General features: G+C 38.0%; 1 protein-coding gene across 1 annotated transcript in view; it reads left to right on the top strand.

The window, feature by feature from the left end:
- Nucleotides 1-12,305: 12,305 nt before the first annotated feature.
- AIPL1 (aryl hydrocarbon receptor interacting protein like 1) overlaps nucleotides 12,306-18,233 on the top strand; it is a 200,365-nt gene continuing 194,437 nt past the window's right edge. The window contains exon 1 of the mRNA XM_053704603.1: nucleotides 12,306-12,367. The gene's annotated coding sequence lies outside the window, so the exon portion shown is untranslated. The remainder of the gene's footprint in view (nucleotides 12,368-18,233) is intronic.

The following is an 18,233-nucleotide window of genomic DNA, read 5'->3' as shown; positions in this document are numbered from 1 at the left end:
GATCTCATTGGTGCCAGTGGCTAATGCGAGCGCGTGTACACGCAGGCTCCCGGCACCCGGCGTGCACATTGCACTTACAGGAACCGGATGGCCCGCCCACCCGCCTCCCTGCTACGCTCCCACCAACGAACGGCACCATCGCTACCGGTGCAGAGAGAGCCACAGAGTGGCTCTCTCTGCATCGGAGGCTTGTAAAAAGGTATTGCAGGATGCCTCCATATCGAGGCATCACTGCAATACCATGAGAGCTGCTGGAAGCGATTGCGATACCAGGTACGTCTATTGTCATTAACTGTTAGTTTTTGCATGACGTACCTGGTACGTCAGTTGTCATTAAGGGGTTAAGCAACTCTATATTTTACTCCTATTAACTATTTGTCTTTGTTCTCTTGGTATACTTTGTTGAATGAGCAGCAATGCACTACTGGTTGCTGACTGAACACATGTGTGAGCCAATGACAATTGGTCTATATATGCATCCACCAATCAGCAGCTAGTACCTAGGTTCTTTGCTGCTCCTGAGCTTTCATAGATAAACCTTTCAGCAAAGGATAACAAGAGAACAAAGCAATTTACATATTAGAAGTAAATTGGAAAGTTGTTTAAAATTGTATGCTCTATCAGACTAATGAAAGATTTTTTTTTTGGGGTTTTATGTCCCTTTAATGTGTCCCACACCGGTACTTACTCTTACATGACAACCATGAATTCCTATTTAAATCACAATTTGTCCTCAGTTGTGAAGGTGACAATACATAAACTATTGATCTATTTTTTTCTGTAAGAAAATCTACATCCTGCCTGTATAAATGAATCAATCTGTCATCAGCATTTAACAAAGGGAAATGTTTTCTTATGAAGTATGCAGATTTCCTCATACTCCACTGTGTAATCTGGCACAAAGGTTGTATCTTTGAAATCAGAATTTTTAGATTTCTGCTTATCTTGAGGCAAAACTTTTCTATCCCTATACTCTAGCACTCTTATATTAATTGTTGCCAGCGCATAAACTCTATCCATTAACCGCCCAGCTAAAGACTCAGCTTGTATATTATATTGCTTCTGTGCAGAACAATTGCAAACAAATAAACTGATCTTTAGCTATAGCATCAGGTACATATTTCAGGTGGCAACTTTTGGCAAGCAGTAAGGTATTGCTAGCTATGGGCTTCCTATAAACCTCAGAACTTAAGTTTCCACTCTGCCTGCAAGTGTAATGTTAAGAAATAGAAAGGAGGGAGTCAGCAAGACTCGCATGAAGGTTGAGACTGGAGATATAGAACAATCAATTGTTGTGGGTAAAACGTTTTTTCTCACAATTGGCAAATATTGGGACATTTATATACACAATACTTTAGTGAGTGAATGAAAATCAGTACTGTACTCTTACTCATCGTTTTGACATCATTCCCTTCTTCTTGTTTTTGGGTTATTATAGTGACAACAACTGTAACCATTGGGATTTTTTTTTTTTACATAAGCCCAGTGCATTCTAGCCTTTGATGTGTTGATATACTTACTCAACTAAGTGTATGCAACACAACAAGCAAGGAGACACTGACAGACACCTTCCGCATTTATTCACTGCAAATCTATAAACACATCCAAAAAGATATCACTAAAAATGAAAATGTTAAAAACATATTAGTCTAAACTGTTCAGGTTAAAGGGATACTAAACCCAAATTATTTATTTAACTAGTTGATAAGCCTGCCCAGAGGACAGTCTATGTGTAAATACAACCCCCCAAGCTACAAAAAAAATAAAATAGAAATACAGAAAAAATAAACAAAGCTATCAAAAAGGATAAAACTAAACCTAAATTAATACCTATATAAAAATAAAAAATCCCCCCCAAATAAAAACACCCCCTAATCTAATACTAAACTACCAATAGCCCTTAAAATTGCTTTTTGTAGGGCATTTCCCTAAGTTTAACAGCTATTTTGCATTAAAAATAAACAAAGTCCCCCCTAACAGTAAAACTCCCCACCCACCAAACCCCCAAAATAAAAAAAAACTAAAACTAATCAACCTAATCTACCTATTGCCCTGAAAACGGCATTTGTATGGGCATTGTCCTTAAAAGGGCATTCAGCTCTTTTTTTTCCACTGTCCTTAAAAGGGCATTCTGCTTTTTTGAGATTTGACCCCCCCCCCAAAAAAAAACCCTATTGGCTGTTCTGATCTACTAAAACCCTATTGGCTGTTCTGATCAGCCAATACTATTTCAGTAGCTCTCATTCTATTGGCTGCTGAATTTTTCAAAACAGCCAATAGAATGAGAGCTACTGAAATCCTATTGGCTGTTCAAATCAGCCAATAATATTTCAGTAGCTTTCATCCTATTGGCTGATTTTGAAAATTTCATCCAATAGGAATTTAAGGTACCGCAATAAATATGGGGTACCTTCAATTCTTTCTTCAGTGTGCGGCAGACGATCGCATGCAGTGGAACCTCCAAGCCTTTGCCGAAGTGCACCTTTGCCGAGGAGCACCACCGCCACTGAGGATCACCACTTCTGGGAAGACCACTCCGGATCTCCGCGCCGCCTTCGCTGTGGATGAAGATGATGGACCCGTCTGGAAGAAGACCTTCTCCGCCAGACTTCTGAAACCGTGAGTACCTATTTTGGGCTTTAGTGTTAGGTTTTTTTAAACATTTTTTGGGGGGTTTTGTTTTTTTAGATTAGGGTTTTTTGGGGGCAAATCTCAAAAGAGCTGAATGTCCTTTTAAGGGCAATGCCCATACAAATGCCCTTTTCAGGGCAATGGTTAGATTAAGTTTATTTGTGTTATGTTTTTTTTATTTTGGGGGTTTGGTGGGTGGGAGGGTTTTACTGTTAGGGGGGACTTTGTTTATTTTTAATGTAATAGAGCTGTTTAACTTAGGGCAATGCCTTACAAAAAGCCCTTTTAAGATTTATTGGTAGTTTAGCATTAGATTAGGGAGTGTTTTTATTTTGGGGGGCTTTTTTATTTTCATAGGGATTAGGTTTATTTTTTTTATTTTGAATAATGTGTTTATTATTTTTTGTAATGTTAGCCTTTTTTAATTTTCTGTAATTAGATTAATGTAATGTAATTTTTTTGTATTTTTTATTGTAATGCAGTTTATTTTTATTGTAATTAAGGGGTTAATTTAGGGGTGTTAGGATAGGGGGCTTAGTTATTAAGTTAGTTTTAATTCATTGTGGGGGTTGGCGGTTTAGGGGTTAATAGATGTATTAGGTAGTTTGCTATGTTGGGGTTTGCAGATTTAGGGTTAATCATTTTATTAGGTAGTTGTTTTTTTCTTAATACTTTGTACGGGCGGTTAGTTTATTTTTTTCTTAATACTTTGTACGGGCGGTTAGGTGTTTTTTTCATACTTATTGCAGGCATTTTTTATTTTATTTATTTGTAGGCAGGATACAGAACAAAAAAATTTAAGGGAATGTGGGAGAAAAAGATACAGAAAAAAAAGAAGCATCACATCATGTCAAGATACAATCATAGTTCCACATAATTCTTCAGTTCAATAATTCTTCTAAACCTTCCACATTCCACAAGACAAATACAATTTCAGTTATATTAATAACCTTAACCTTTTTTATTACAAAGTAAGGGGAAAGAGAAAAATTGGGAAAGGGAGGGAGAAAAGAAAAAAAAATGTAGAAAAGGAACAAAACAAACCACAAGAAAAACAAAGAAAGAGAAAGCACAAAGCGCTTAATAGGTCTTGTTGGATATGTGACTCCATTTCCCTTTACATGTTATTAACTAAAACAAACATCATAATTGACTCAACGGCACGTTATACGTTGTTTGGGAATTGGGTTGTACTCCAAGCAACAACCTGAGCCGACCGGCCCCTGAGGTGTGAGGGGAACGAGGGAGAAGAAAAAAAAAAAAAAACCTTCACTCCGTTAGACTATAGTTTGCCAATTAGTTGGAGCTAGTCCAATTATTTGTAGTTGAGCATCTAGAGGAAGAGATGAGATTGTCTTTTCCAATTTAAGGAAAAATCTTTGCACTTGTTTTTCATTAGGGCTACTCAGACTAAGTTGTTCTAATATTATTTGATTGTGAATCTTGTTTGAAAACTCCTTAAATTTAGGTTCCTGCATGGTCTTCCAATTTCTGAGACTAACATTTCGACCAATCAGAATTATTGTATTTATTAATCTAATATTAGGATATGGTTCATCGTGGCTGAAAAGGAAAAAAATGTATCTTGGCGTGAGCGTAAGGTTACTGGTGTGCACCTTATTTACCCAGAAGCAAACTTTGCTCCAAAATTGTACAATTTTGGGGCAGTTCCAGAAGCAATGCATTTCGTCAGCATTATATTTGGGACAGTTATCTACTTTCTTGTACCATTTTGTAATTTTGCTTGGTGTCACATATAGCAGATTTATCAGTTTAAAATGGGATTCCCTCCAGTCTATAGAAACCAGGGTTTGGTCGGTTAACTTAAAACTTTGCAAGATATCTTCACTAGCAGAATTTGGCAGGATTCTATTCCACTTTCTCGCTAAATTTTCAATATGTATTAACCCATGATGCTTAATAAGCATATTGTAAAGAAGTGAGATGGAAAGTTTCCCATTATAATATAGCCTGATGATATCATCTAGTCCCCCGAGTGAAAGATTAACCCCAGTCTCCGCTCGTAAAGTTCCTATCCAGTGCTGAGTCTGAGATAGGCGAAAAAGGAGACTTTTGGTAAATTAAACTCTGATCTCAACTCTGTAAACGTTTTTATCGTTAAAGTCCCGTTCAAGCAGATATCCCTTACATTTCTAAGACCATTCATGGCCCATGTAGAAAAAACTCAGTGCATAAGCCCGGGAGGAAAATCCGGATTCCCTATTAGGGGTAAAAACTCTGATCTATGAAAATTGGTTTGTATCTCAGAGCAGACCTGCCATGCAGATATTATATATTTAAATGTATTCATTTGTGCAACATTTACTGGTAATCTCGAAAACAGAATATGGATTAATGCTTTAAGTGAAAATGGAGCTATCAACTGGGTTTCCATAGCATAAAAGGAAACATAATCCCTTTCTGTTAACCAATCCAAGGCAAATTTAGTGAATGTAGCATAATTATAGAATTGAATATTGGGAAACGCCAGGCCACCATGTAGCTTAACAAAGGATAGTTTAAAGAGCAAAATCCTTGCCCTTTTCCCGCATCATATAAACCTAGAGCATATTTTTTGTAGATATTTTATATCTTTCTTCAGAAGTAATAGGGGCAGATTCTGGAGTAAATATTATTTTGGAAAGAGGAATGCTTTTATTAGCATAACCCGCACCGACAAAGAGATGGGGAGATTATCCCACGCGATTAATTTCTTCTCAAATACATCAAAGCATTTCTGAAAGTTTAGATCATACCATTGCGCTGGATTCCTACTTAAGAATATACCCAAATACTTAATTTCCTGAACTTCCTTAAAAGGATGTAAAATATTGCTCTTTTGGCCTATGGATTCAAAGAAGCTCCAAATTCCCCCAATTAATTTTATAGCCTGAAAAGGAACTATAAACCTCGATAATCTGTAATAATTGGGGAATAGACTGTTTGGTGTTACTCAGAAATTTTAAAATATCATCTGCAAATAGTGATGTAACTAGTATCTCATCCCCTAACTTAATCCCTTTTAACTCTTTTCTAAATGAAATTGTGAGAGGTTCTAAACATAAGTTGAAAAGCAGCGGTGAAAGGGGGCAGCCTTGGCGGGTACCTTGTTGCAAAATTAATCTATCTGATATCTTGCCATTAACAATAATGGTGGAAGATGGAGCCTGATGCAACACACATATAAATTGATAGAAACAACCTACTAGATCAAATCCTTCAAGTGCACTAAATAAATGGTCCCATACTATTGAGTTGAACGCTTTCTCTGCGTCAACTGTAAGCAGGGCTAGGTCTATTCTGTTATGGGACTTTTTCCCTATAGGTTTGTTCCAAAAATGATCAATGACCAACATAGCTTTCCAGAGATTTGTCACTGGTTTCCTACCCAACATAAAGCCCGCATGATCCGTTTGTATCAATGAGTTCAAGTGTTGCTTAAGTCTTTGTGAAATAATGGCGGTTAAAAATTTGTAGTCTTGATTCAATAAGGATATAGGCCTGTATGAGGATAAGGCTTCTGGGTCTTTATCCTTTTTGAGAATTAATGCCACATTAAATGCTGTAAAAAACGTTGATTGCATTTGATTTTTGATATAATATTCATTAAAAAGTGAGTATAATGTGTGGAGAATTTGGTCATGCAGGAGTCTATAGAACTCGGCTGGGAGGGCATCAGGACCTGGGGTCTTGTTTAATTTAGCCTTTTTAATAGCTTCTGAAATCTCGCTTAGTGAAATGGGTTTATTTAATTGGAGGAGATCCTGAGTAGCAATTTTAGGCAATTGTTTACTTTGCCAAAATTTGCTTTTATTCTCAGCATTGACTTCTCCAGCCGAATAAACTTCCTGAAAATATTTAACAAATTCTCGCCTTATCTCCGAGATGTTAGTAATTCTTTTGTCGCCACTTTTGATTGTTGCTATGAAATTTTTCTGGCTCCAACCCTTAGATAATTTAACTAAAAATTTAGAAAATTTCCTGTAATGCCCTCTGAACCTAGCTTTCTGTTTTTGGTCATCCAGAATTACTCCTTGTTTCAAAAAAGGTCTCTCTCTAATCTTGCAGTGGTATACTTACCCCAGGTAGTCTAAGATAGGTTCATTAGGTATTTCCTATAGGTATTCTTTACCTGATTAGCTAATTGTTCCTCCCTACTTTTCTTCTTTTTCTTCCATTTACATAGGAAAGCTTTAATTTCACCCCTAAATACAGATTTCGCTGTTTCCCAGAAAATATCTGGGTTGTCTGTATATGAGGAATTAAACGCATGAAAGTCTTTCCATCTTTCTTGTAGCCAATTCTTAAATTTAAGGTTATTTACTAAGTACTGGGGAGAAAAGAATCGCAACTTATTTTGGCTTTGTGAGCAGATAGCATTAATCTCCAATATAATAATGGCATGATCCAAAATGATAATATCCCCAATATCTGACTTCATCTCCAAACCCAGCATATTACTTGATATAAGAAATAATCAATTTGAGAGAAGGACTTGAAAGTCTTGGATTTGCATGTATACCCCTTACTATCTGGGTATTGTAATCTCCAAATGTCTTTTATTGATAATTTATAGCAAACATTTTGCAGTACCCTAGCTTCCCTGTTATTCCTAGACACTTGAGAAAAGTTAGACCTATCTAAAGCCGGGGCGAATGCCATATTCAAATCTCTGGCCAAGATAATATTCCTCCCAATGAAAGGAAACAACTTCAAGTTTAGCTGATCCCAGAATCCTCTATCCGAGGAGTTTGGGCCATAAACATTGCATAAAATAAATTTACATTTATTAATCAGTAATTCTATTATTTGAAATGTTCCTTCTGTATCATTTCAGTAGCTGTCATCCTATTGGCTGATTTGAATTTGAAGAATCAAATCAGCTAATAGGAATTCAAGGGACGCCATTTTTAATCGCGTCCCTTGAATTCTCTATCCAGTGTGCGGCGAAGATCATACAAAGAGGATCCTCCACACTTCATGGCTCCGCGGTCGCCGATCTTCAGTTCCAGGGTTGCCGGTCTTCAGCTCCGTGGTCTTCAGTCTTCAGCTCCGCTCTGCGAAGGATGTTCCAGGAAGAAGAAAGAAGAGGTCGCCGCTTGGAAGAAAACCTCACCGCCTAGAACAGGACCTTCTCCGCCGGACTTCAGGAACGGTGAGTAGCAACCTGGGATTTAGACTTAGGGGTTTTTAAGGTATTTTTTATTTTTTTATTTAGATAGGATGGGCAGTAAAAGAGCTGAATGCCATTTTAAGGGCAATGCCCAACAAATGCCTTTTTCAGGGCAATGGGTAGTTTAGGGTTTTTAGTGTTAGGTTATTTTATTTGGGGGGGTTTGGTGGGTGGGGGGTTTTACTGTTAGGGGGGTTTGTGTATTTTCTTGTAAAAGAGCTGATTATCTTGGGGCAATGCCCTGCAAAAAGCCCCTTTAAGGGATACTGGTAGTTTATTAGTAGGGGGTGTTTTTATTTGGGGGGGCTTTTTTATTTTCATAGGGATTAGGTGTGATTTTTTAAAATTTTATCATTTTATTTTTTATTTTCTGTAATCTTAGATTTTTTTTATTTTTGTAATTGTAGCTTAAAGGGACAGTCTACTCCAGAATTTTTATTAGACTGTCCCTTTAATTTATACTTAGTTTATTTGTATTTTTAAAGTAGTGTTAGGTTTTTTTAATTTAATAGTAACTTTAGTATTTTGTAAATTAGGTAATTTGGGTGTTAGGTTAGGGGGGTTAGGTTAGGGGTTAGGTTTATTGCATTGTGGGCTTTGGCGGTTTTGGGGTTAATACTTTAATATGTTTATTGCGTTTTGGGCTTTGGCGATTTAGGGGTTAATAGTTTTAATGGGTTTATTGCGTAGTGGGTTAATGGCTGATTAGGGGTTAATAGTTTTAATGGGTTTATTGCGTTGTGGGTTAATGGCGGATTAGGGTTTAATACACTTTATTAGTTATTGCGGTGGGGGATTGCGGTTGACAGGTAGATAGACATTGCGCATGCGTTAGGTGTTAGTTTATTTTTGGCAGGCATTTTCGGGAGTTACGGTGCTCCCATGCTCAGCGCAAGGCTTGCTACGGCTGCCTTTTATGGCGAGGTAAAAATGGAGTAAGTTTACATTTTCACCACGTAAGTCCTTGCGCTGGATATTGGATACCGATTTACGACACGGTCCGATGTTAGCTTATGGGAGTAAAAATTGCGGGCGACGGGTGAAATATACGTTCTGCATTTATATGCAGCGCTGTATATAGAATACCAAAACTGCGCAAAAACCTGTGTCGCCGGCTTTTGCGGGTGACGCCGCATATGTAATGGGGCCCATTATTTGCTAAATTTATTGTAATGTTAACTAAAAAAACTTAATTAACAAACGGGATCCTGGACTCTTTTATCTGCTCTAAGGTCTCTATATCTGGATATGTTGCTGATTGAAGAAGTTAATTCCAAAATAGTCTATCCACTTAGTGGAAACGACCTTTATTGATTCAATAGCACAAACTACACAAAAAAGCAACTTTAATTTGCAAGTTTGGTTAAAAATCACCAAAATGTATAAACATGGATTCATATGGGTTCCCTTTTTAGTGGCTAATATGCAATTTTTTATTTATTTATTTTTGCTTTAGCAGCTTTGTCCTTTTGAGATTTTTTTTAATGATGTATATATGAGTTTATTTTTTTAATATACTGTAATGTAGTTTTACAACAGACAATAATTTGATAAATATAGAAATTGACCACTTGGTGGTGCTGTTGTACTACTTAGTGCCATGTAAAATAGACAGGAATGGCTGAGCTTGAAACATTGCTTCTATATTTTAATGTAGATCCACAGTTATTAAATAAATAAAAGCAATTTTATGCAACTAGTCTAGGGGTGGTGAACCAATGCCACTTCTGTTCAAGGTGCTGGCACGTTGGGCTACAACCATATGGCTTGGTTTTATTAGCTGCAAATGTAATACCTAATGATATATTTTTCTTTTAAATCCATGCTATCATCTATCTATCTATCTATCTATCTATCTATCTACTCATCTTTCTATCTATATAGAATATATTTACCCAGAGGGGAAAAAAAAGGATTGCAAGCAAGTAGGTTTTATGCCAAAGAAAAGTTATCATCTAAATCATTTATCTATATATCTATAATCTATTTATCATTTATCTGTGATCTATCTATCTTTCAGCTATCATCTATTTATCTTTCATCTATCTATCATTTATTTATCTATCTATCTTTTGGTCTGTCTAATCTATCTAATATCTATCTATCTATCTATCTATCTATCTATCCATAATCTAGTTATCATTTATCTGTTATCTATCTATCTTTCATCTATCTATCATTTATCTGTGATCTATCTATCTTTTGGTCTGTCTAATCTATCTAATATCTATCTATATATCTATCTACGGTACCTATCTCTTGTCTGTCTGTCTTTTTATCTATCTATCTATCTATCTATCCATAATCTATTTATCATTTATCTGTGATCTATCTATCTATCTTTCATCTATCTACCATTTATCTATCTACCTATCTGTCTGATATTTATCTATATATCTATCTGTCTATCTAATATCTATCTATCTTTTGGTCTGTCTATCTAATCTATCTAATATCTATCTATCTATCTATCTATCTATCTATCTATCTTCTGTCTATCTATCTACCATCTGTCTGTCTTTCTGTCTATTTAACTATCTATCTATCATTTATATATATATATATATATATATATATATATATATATATAATCAATTTATCATTTATCTATCTATTTGTCTATCTATATATCATCTATCTATCTAAATATGTATATCTATAATCTATGAATCATTTAGCTATCATCTATCTATCTATTTGTCAGTCTGTCTGTCTATCTAATCTATCTATCAATCATCTGTCGTCTATCCTCTGTCTGTCTGTCTTTTTGTCTATCTATCTATCTTTCATCTATCCATCTATCTATCTATTTATCTATCCATCTATCACCTATCAATATATATATATCATCTGTCTGTCTTTATGTTGATCTATCTATCTATCTATCTATCGTCTGTCTGTCTGTATATCTATCTATCTATCATTTATCTATATATATATATAAAATCTATGTATCATTTATCTATCTATATACCATCTATCTATCTATTATCTTTCTAGCTATCTCTCTGTCTGTCTGTCTATATATCTTTCTATCTATCTATCTATCTATCTATCTCTCTATCTATCTATCTATCTCTCTATCTATCTCTCTATCTATCTTTTTGTTTGACTAATTTATCTAATATCTATCTATCTATCATCTGTCTATCTATCTATCTATTTTGCTGTCTATCTATCTATCTATTTTGCTATCTAATCTATCTGTCCACCCGTCTGTTCGTCTGTCTATCTATCATCTATCTATCATCTGTCTATCTGTCTATCATCTATCTATCTATTTTGCTATCTATTATCTGTCTGCCTATCTAATCTGTCTATCTAATCTTTCTGTCTGTCTGTTCATCTGTCTATCTATATATATGGTTTGGATGCTCTTTTTTGGCAGATTATTACAAATTTGAGCCTACTTTAAAGAAGGTCTGCCAGCCTTGAAAAAAAACTATTTTGTATTGCATGAGAGCTTAGATAAGCCTTGCTGTGACTGCTTACAAAAAGATTACAGGTGCTGGATCTAGTATTCCATGATTTAAGAGGTTGCATCTCATATGACGCTTGTTAGCATAATAAATGATGTGTGACATGTAATGCACAATATACATTAGCCTTCACCTTGTCACTAAGCACCATTGCCCCACGTCCTTATCAAATGCCTAATATGCTATTACCAAATTGTCTATCATCTAAGTGATATTGCATTATCTTTTTATTTTGCACCTTTTTAATTCTACTATATTTAATAGTCCTTTAAGAATAGCTTTCTCTGAGCAATCTGTGATAAACTGTAAACCTATCAAGAGGTTACAGACGCTCTCCAGGACCTGTAGCATAAGACCCATGGTATATGAGATCTGAGATGCTTCACTTGCACCAATACTGTGTTCTGAACACTGGAGGGAGCTACTAGTCCATTGTTTATCACAAAACCAACAATTAATTGATTGTTTCGCTGAACATATAGTGAAGCAAGGAGATAAGTAAAAAAAATAAAAATGACTTAACTTTTGTTTTCTAAAACACAATTTATTTAATTTATTAATGATGAATACTGCCACCATACTATTAGCAACACATGATGTGCTGTTTGAAAATGGTTCAGTTGAAATATTTCCCGTACATGGTCAATTACTATGCAGAAGTATTCCAAGGATTGTCAAGGAAACATTCTTGTCATGGAGTTTACAAATGACCAAGCAGGGGGGGTTATATATTGATTAACCACAATGTCCCTGCATAACGTTGCTTTATATCACCACCCTCTCTCTATTCAGCAACATTTTAAACAGGTTGGCTGGCAATAATTTATCTTTAAATTGCTTTGGCTTTGACAAAATAGAAATGTTACATTACAACAGTAAATCTTGTTCTTCCACATCCATTAAAATTTACTTTTTTAAATTTATTTTAGCTAGAAGGGGACATTTGTAAAGTGTATAATGTATTTTAGTTTTTTGTTTGACAACGCATATGCTTATTGAGAATAAACCAAACTTTACTTCCAGGGCCTGCAGAGATGCATCTCTTTTTCTCTAAAAGTAGAACTGTGACAGCTGTCCTCAGACAGTAAGTATTAGCAGGACACACAAAACAATTCCACAGTATTAGTTTCAGTTTAAAATTAAACAACTTTAACTTAAAGTGATAGTAAATGTATCCTGCTTACTACACACATTTATTTAATGCTTGATATGCCAAGTAAAACCGCTAGCTTTTTTAAAATATTCTTTAGTAGATTTGATATCATCTAAAATATTTTTTTGTACTTAGCCCCCTTATATGTTCGTGTCCATTGGGTCTCTGACGTAGTGAGGATTGAGCATTCACAAGCCAGATTAAGCAATGCATGCACAGTACCTCTCCCACACGCATGCACAATAGAACTTTATCTGCTCCAATGTACATGCACGGAGTGCGCTATTTAGCTAAGGGGTGTATTTAATACAGTCTGAGATGCCAACTGGATTGGTTTGGGGAAAAAGACATCACAATAAAACAAAAAATACAATTCGGCTACTGGCAGAGGAAGAAGGAAGAAGAAGGAAGAAGGTTAGCTACTAACTTGAGCAATAAACATTATTATGCTATATTAAAAGAATTGATGAATGAAACTTAACTTTATTTTTATCAAGTAACTACAGGCTTCTTTGTAGAAGATTAAAGTTGACCATGACTTTTTTTTATTATTTTAAACATATTTTTATTGAGACTTAATTTAAATACATAGCATAATACTGAACAAAGTGCAGTTACATAAAGATATTATACATTATACATTTTTACATCTTCCACATTTATCAAAGGTACAACATAAACCTGTTTCCGGCAACATAGATAAAGTGGAGCAAAGAAAAATATTTGCAATAAACATTCTGGGAATATCATGCTAGTTTTAATCCAAACGTTCTGAAACCACAGGAGGCCACTTTTGGACCTCATATAAAAGATTTAAATCACAAACTAATAGAAGGTGACTTTGACACATAAGTGACCGCTCATGGATCACATCCAATGAGCCTCAGTTTTTTTTTTTTGGGGGGGGTAAAATCTATAGGGCCACTCTTGGACCCTATTTATGTAAAATATAAAGGGATGTACATAAGAGATTTATGGTCTTTGGTAAGATTGGGTATTGTAGCATATTTAAAGTAGTGGGACAAATGGTGCTAGTTACCAGCCGCATTACACAATGCGCACAGGTTGTTTGGTGACGGTCCTACAATGCTGGACGTGTACTCATCATCTTTATTGGCAGTGTTTATGTCTCACTGTATAGTATCTAACCCTATTGGGTAAATAGGTATAATTGTTTACAGTAGATGTAAGAGGTTGACTTTCTAACTGAACACATGGGTGAGCCAATGACAATCGGTATATATTTATATATGCAGTCACCAATCAGCAGCTAGAACCTAGGTTCTTTTCTTCTCCTGATCTTAACTAGATAAACCTTTCAGCAAAGGATAACAAGAGAAGGAAGAAAATTAAATAAAATAAGTAAAATGGAAAGTTGTTTAAATTGTATGCTCTGTCTAAATAATGAATGTCTAATTAGGACTTTACTCTCCCTTTAATATGTTAAAATCTCAAAAACTCAATTGCAATCATAAATTATTTTTTAAATAATCATATTTAATTTGTTTACAAGTTGTAATGTTTTAAAGTGTTAGCAGATATATATATATATATATATATATATATATATATATATTTTTTTTTTTTAAAAACATGTTTATTAATGAAAAGAAGAGCAAAAAAAAAACAAAAAACAAGAACAAAACAGCTTAGGACTTTACTAACCCATTTTGTTTCTTGTTTGTACTCAGAAATTTGGTTTGAATTGTGTTGTGTGAGAAAGGGGAAAGCACAAGAATGCCACCTGACCAAGTACAGCTATGTAAGCTGGTACTCACTCATCCTGCTCTCACAATAGCGCTGCTTCTCTGCATCCTGCTCTCACAATAGCGCTGCTTCTCTGCATCCTGCCTCACAATAGCGCTGCTTCTCACAATAGCGCTGCTTCTCTGCATCCTACTCTCACAATAGCGCTGCTTCTCTGCATCCTGCTCTCACAATAGCGCTGCTTCTCTGCATCCTGCTCTCACAATAGCGCTGCTTCTCTGCATCCTGCTCTAACAAAAGCACTTCTTCTCTGCATCCTGCTCTAACAATAGCTCTGCTTCTCTGCATCCTGCTCTCACAATAGCGCTGCTTCTCTGCATCCTGCTCTCACAATAACACTGCTTCTCTGCATCCTGCTCTAACAATAGCGCTGCTTCTCTGCATCCTGCTCTCACAATAGCGCTGCTTCTCTGCATTCTGCTCTAACAATAGCGCTGCTTATCTGCATCCTGCTCTCACAATAGCGCTGCTTCTCTGCATCCTGCTCTCACAATAGTGCTGCTTCTCACAATAGCGCTGCTTCTCTGCATCCTACTCTCACAATAGCGCTGATTCTCTGCATCCTCCTCTCACAATAGCGCTGCTTCTCTGCATCCTGCTCTCACAATAGCGCTGCTTCTCTGCATCCTGCTCTCACAATAGCGCTGCTTCTCTGCATCCTGCTCTCACAATAGCGCTGCTTCTCTGCATCCTGCTCTCACAATAGCGCTGCTTCAATGCATCCTGCTCTCACATTAGCGTTGCTTCTCTGCATCCTGCTCTCACAATAGCACTGCTTCTCACAATAGCGCTGCTTCTCTGCATCCTGCTCTCACAATAGCGCTTCTTCAATGCATCCTGTTCTCACAATAGTGCTGCTTCACTGCATCCTGCTCTCACAATAGTGCTGCTTCTCTGCATCCTGCTTTCACAATAGCACTGCTTCTCTGCATCCTGCTCTAACAATTTTTTAAATAATCATATTTAATTTGTTTACAAGTTGTAATGTTTTAAAGTGTTAGCAGATATATATATATATATATATATATATATTTTTTTTTTAAAACATGTTTATTAATGAAAAGAAGAGCAAAAAACAAAACAAAAAACAAGAACAAAACAGCTTAGGACTTTACTAACCCATTTTGTTTCTTGTTTGTACTCAGAAATTTGGTTTGAATTGTGTTGTGTGAGAAAGGGGAAAGCACAAGAATGCCACCTGACCAAGTACAGCTATGTAAGCTGGTACTCACTCATCCTGCTCTCACAATAGCGCTGCTTCTCTGCATCCTGCTCTCACAATAGCGCTGCTTCTCTGCATCCTACTCTCACAATAGCGCTGCTTCTCTGCATCCTGCTCTCACAATAGCGCTGCTTCTCTGCATCCTGCTCTCACAATAACGCTGCTTCAATGCATCCTGCTCTCACATTAGCGTTGCTTCTCTGCATCCTGCTCTCACAATAGCGCTGCTTCTCTGCATCCTGCTCTCACAATAACGCTGCTTCAATGCATCCTGCTCTCACATTAGCGTTGCTTCTCTGCATCCTGCTCTCACAATAGCGCTGCTTCTCTGCATCCTGCTCTCACAATAGCGCTGCTTCACTGCATCCTGCTCTCACAATAGTGCTGCTTCTCACAATAGCACTGCTTCTCTGCATCCTGCTCTCACAATAGCGCTGCTTCTCACAATAGCGGTACTTCTCTGCATCCTGCTCTCACAATAGCGCTGTTTCTCGGCATCCTGCTCTCACAATAGCGCTGCTTCTCTGCATCCTGCTCTCACAATAGCGCTGCTTCTCTGCATCCTGCTCTCACAATAGCGCTGCTTCTCTGCATCCTGCTCTCACAATAGCGCTGCTTCTCTGCATCCTGCTCTAACAAAAGCACTTCTTCTCTGCATCCTGCTCTAACAATAGCTCTGCTTCTCTGCATCCTGCTCTCACAATAGCGCTGCTTCTCTGCATCCTGCTCTCACAATAACACTGCTTCTCTGCATCCTGCTCTAAGAATAGCGCTGCTTCTCTGCATCCTGCTCTCACAATAGCGCTGCTTCTCTGCATTCTGCTCTAACAATAGCGCTGCTTCTCTGCATCCTGCTCTCACAATAGCGCTGCTTCTCTACATCCTGCTCTCACAATAGCGCTGCTTCTCTGCATCCTGCCTCACAATAGCGCTGCTTCTCACAATAGCGCTGCTTCTCTGCTACCTACTCTCACAATAGCGCTGCTTCTCTGCATCCTGCTCTCACAATAGCGCTGCTTCTCTGCATCCTGCTCTCACAATAGCGCTGCTTCAATGCATCCTGCTCGCACATTAGCGTTGCTTCTCTGCATCCTGCTCTCACAATAGCGCTGCTTCTCACAATAGCGCTGCTTCTCTGCATCCTGCTCTCACAATAGCGCTGCTTCTCTGCATCCTGCTCTCACAATAGCGCTGCTTCAATGCATCCTGTTCTCACAATAGTGCTGCTTCACTGCATCCTGCTCTCACAATAGTGCTGCTTCTCACAATAGCGCTGCTTCTCTGCATCCTGCTCTCACAATAGCGCTGCTTCTCACAATAGCGCTACTTCTCTGCATCCTGCTCTCACAATAGCGCTGTTTCTCGGCATCCTGCTCTCACAATAGCGCTGCTTCTCTGCATCCTGCTCTCACAATAGTGCTGCTTGCGCTGCTTCTCTGCATCCTGCTCTCACAATAGCGCTGCTTCTCTGCATCCTGCTCTCACAATAGCGCTGCTTCTCTGCATCCTGCTCTAACAAAAGCACTTCTTCTCTGCATCCTGCTCTAACAATAGCTCTGCTTCTCTGCATCCTGCTCTCACAATAGCGCTGCTTCTCTGCATCCTGCTCTCACAATAGCACTGCTTCTCTGCATCCTGCTCTAACAATAGCGCTGCTTCTCTGCATCCTGCTCTCACAATAGCGCTGCTTCTCTGCATCCTGCTCTCACAATAGCGCTGCTTCTCTGCATCCTGCTCTCACAATAGCGCTGCTTCTCTGCATCCTGCTCTCACAATAGCGCTGCTTCTCTGCATCCTGCTTTCACAATAGCGCTGCTTCTCTGCATCCTGCTCTAACAATAGCTCTGCTTCTCTGCATCCTGCTCTCACAATAGCGCTGTTTCTCTGCATCCTGCTCTCACAATAGCGCTGCTTGTCTGCATCCTGCTCTCACAATAGCGCTGCTTCTCTGCATCCTGCTCTCACAATAGGGCACCTTCTCTGCATCCTGCTCTAACAATAGCGCTGCTTCTCTGCATCCTGCTCTCACAATAGCGCTGCTTCTCTGCATCCTGCTCTCACAATAGTGCTGCTTCTCTGCATCCTGCTCTCACAATATCGCTGCTTCTCTGCATCCTGCTCTCACAATAGCGCTGCTTCTCTGCATCCTGCTCTAACAATAGCACTGCTTCTCTGCATCTTGCTCTAACAATAGCACTGCTTCTCTGCATCCTGCTCTCACAATAGTGCTGCTTCTCTGCATCCTGCTCTCACAATAGCGCTGCTTCTCTGCATCCTGCTTTCACAATAGTGCACCTTCTCTGCATCCTGCTCTCACAATAGCGCACCTTCTCTGCATCCTGCTCTCACAATAGCGCACCTTCTCTGCATCCTGCTCTCACAATAGCACTGCTTCTCTGCATCCTGCTCTCACAATAGCGCTGCTTCTCTGCATCCTGCTCTCACAATAGCGCTGCTTCTCACAATAGCGCTGCTTCTCTGAATTCTGCTCTCACAATAGCGCTGCTTCAATGCATCCTGCTCTCACAATAGAGCTGCTTCTCTGCATCCTGCTCTCACAATAGCGCTGCTTCAATGCATCCTGCTCTCACAATAGCGCTGCTTCACTGCATCCTGCTCTCACAATAGTGCTGCTTCTCACAATAGCGCTGCTTCTCTGCATCCTGCTCTCACAATAGCGCTGCTTCTCTGCATCCTGCTCTTACAATAGCGCTGCTTCTCACAATAGTGCTACTTCTCTGCATCCTGCTCTCACAATAGCGCTGCTTCTCTGCATCCTGCTCTCACAATAGTGCTGCTTCTCACAAT

The sequence above is a fragment of the Bombina bombina genome, chromosome 3, assembly GCF_027579735.1.
Source record: "Bombina bombina isolate aBomBom1 chromosome 3, aBomBom1.pri, whole genome shotgun sequence".
NCBI classification, from domain to species: Eukaryota; Metazoa; Chordata; class Amphibia; order Anura; family Bombinatoridae; genus Bombina; species Bombina bombina.
Note: the sequence above shows the minus strand (reverse complement) of the source record. Positions and strands in the feature narration are given on the sequence as shown.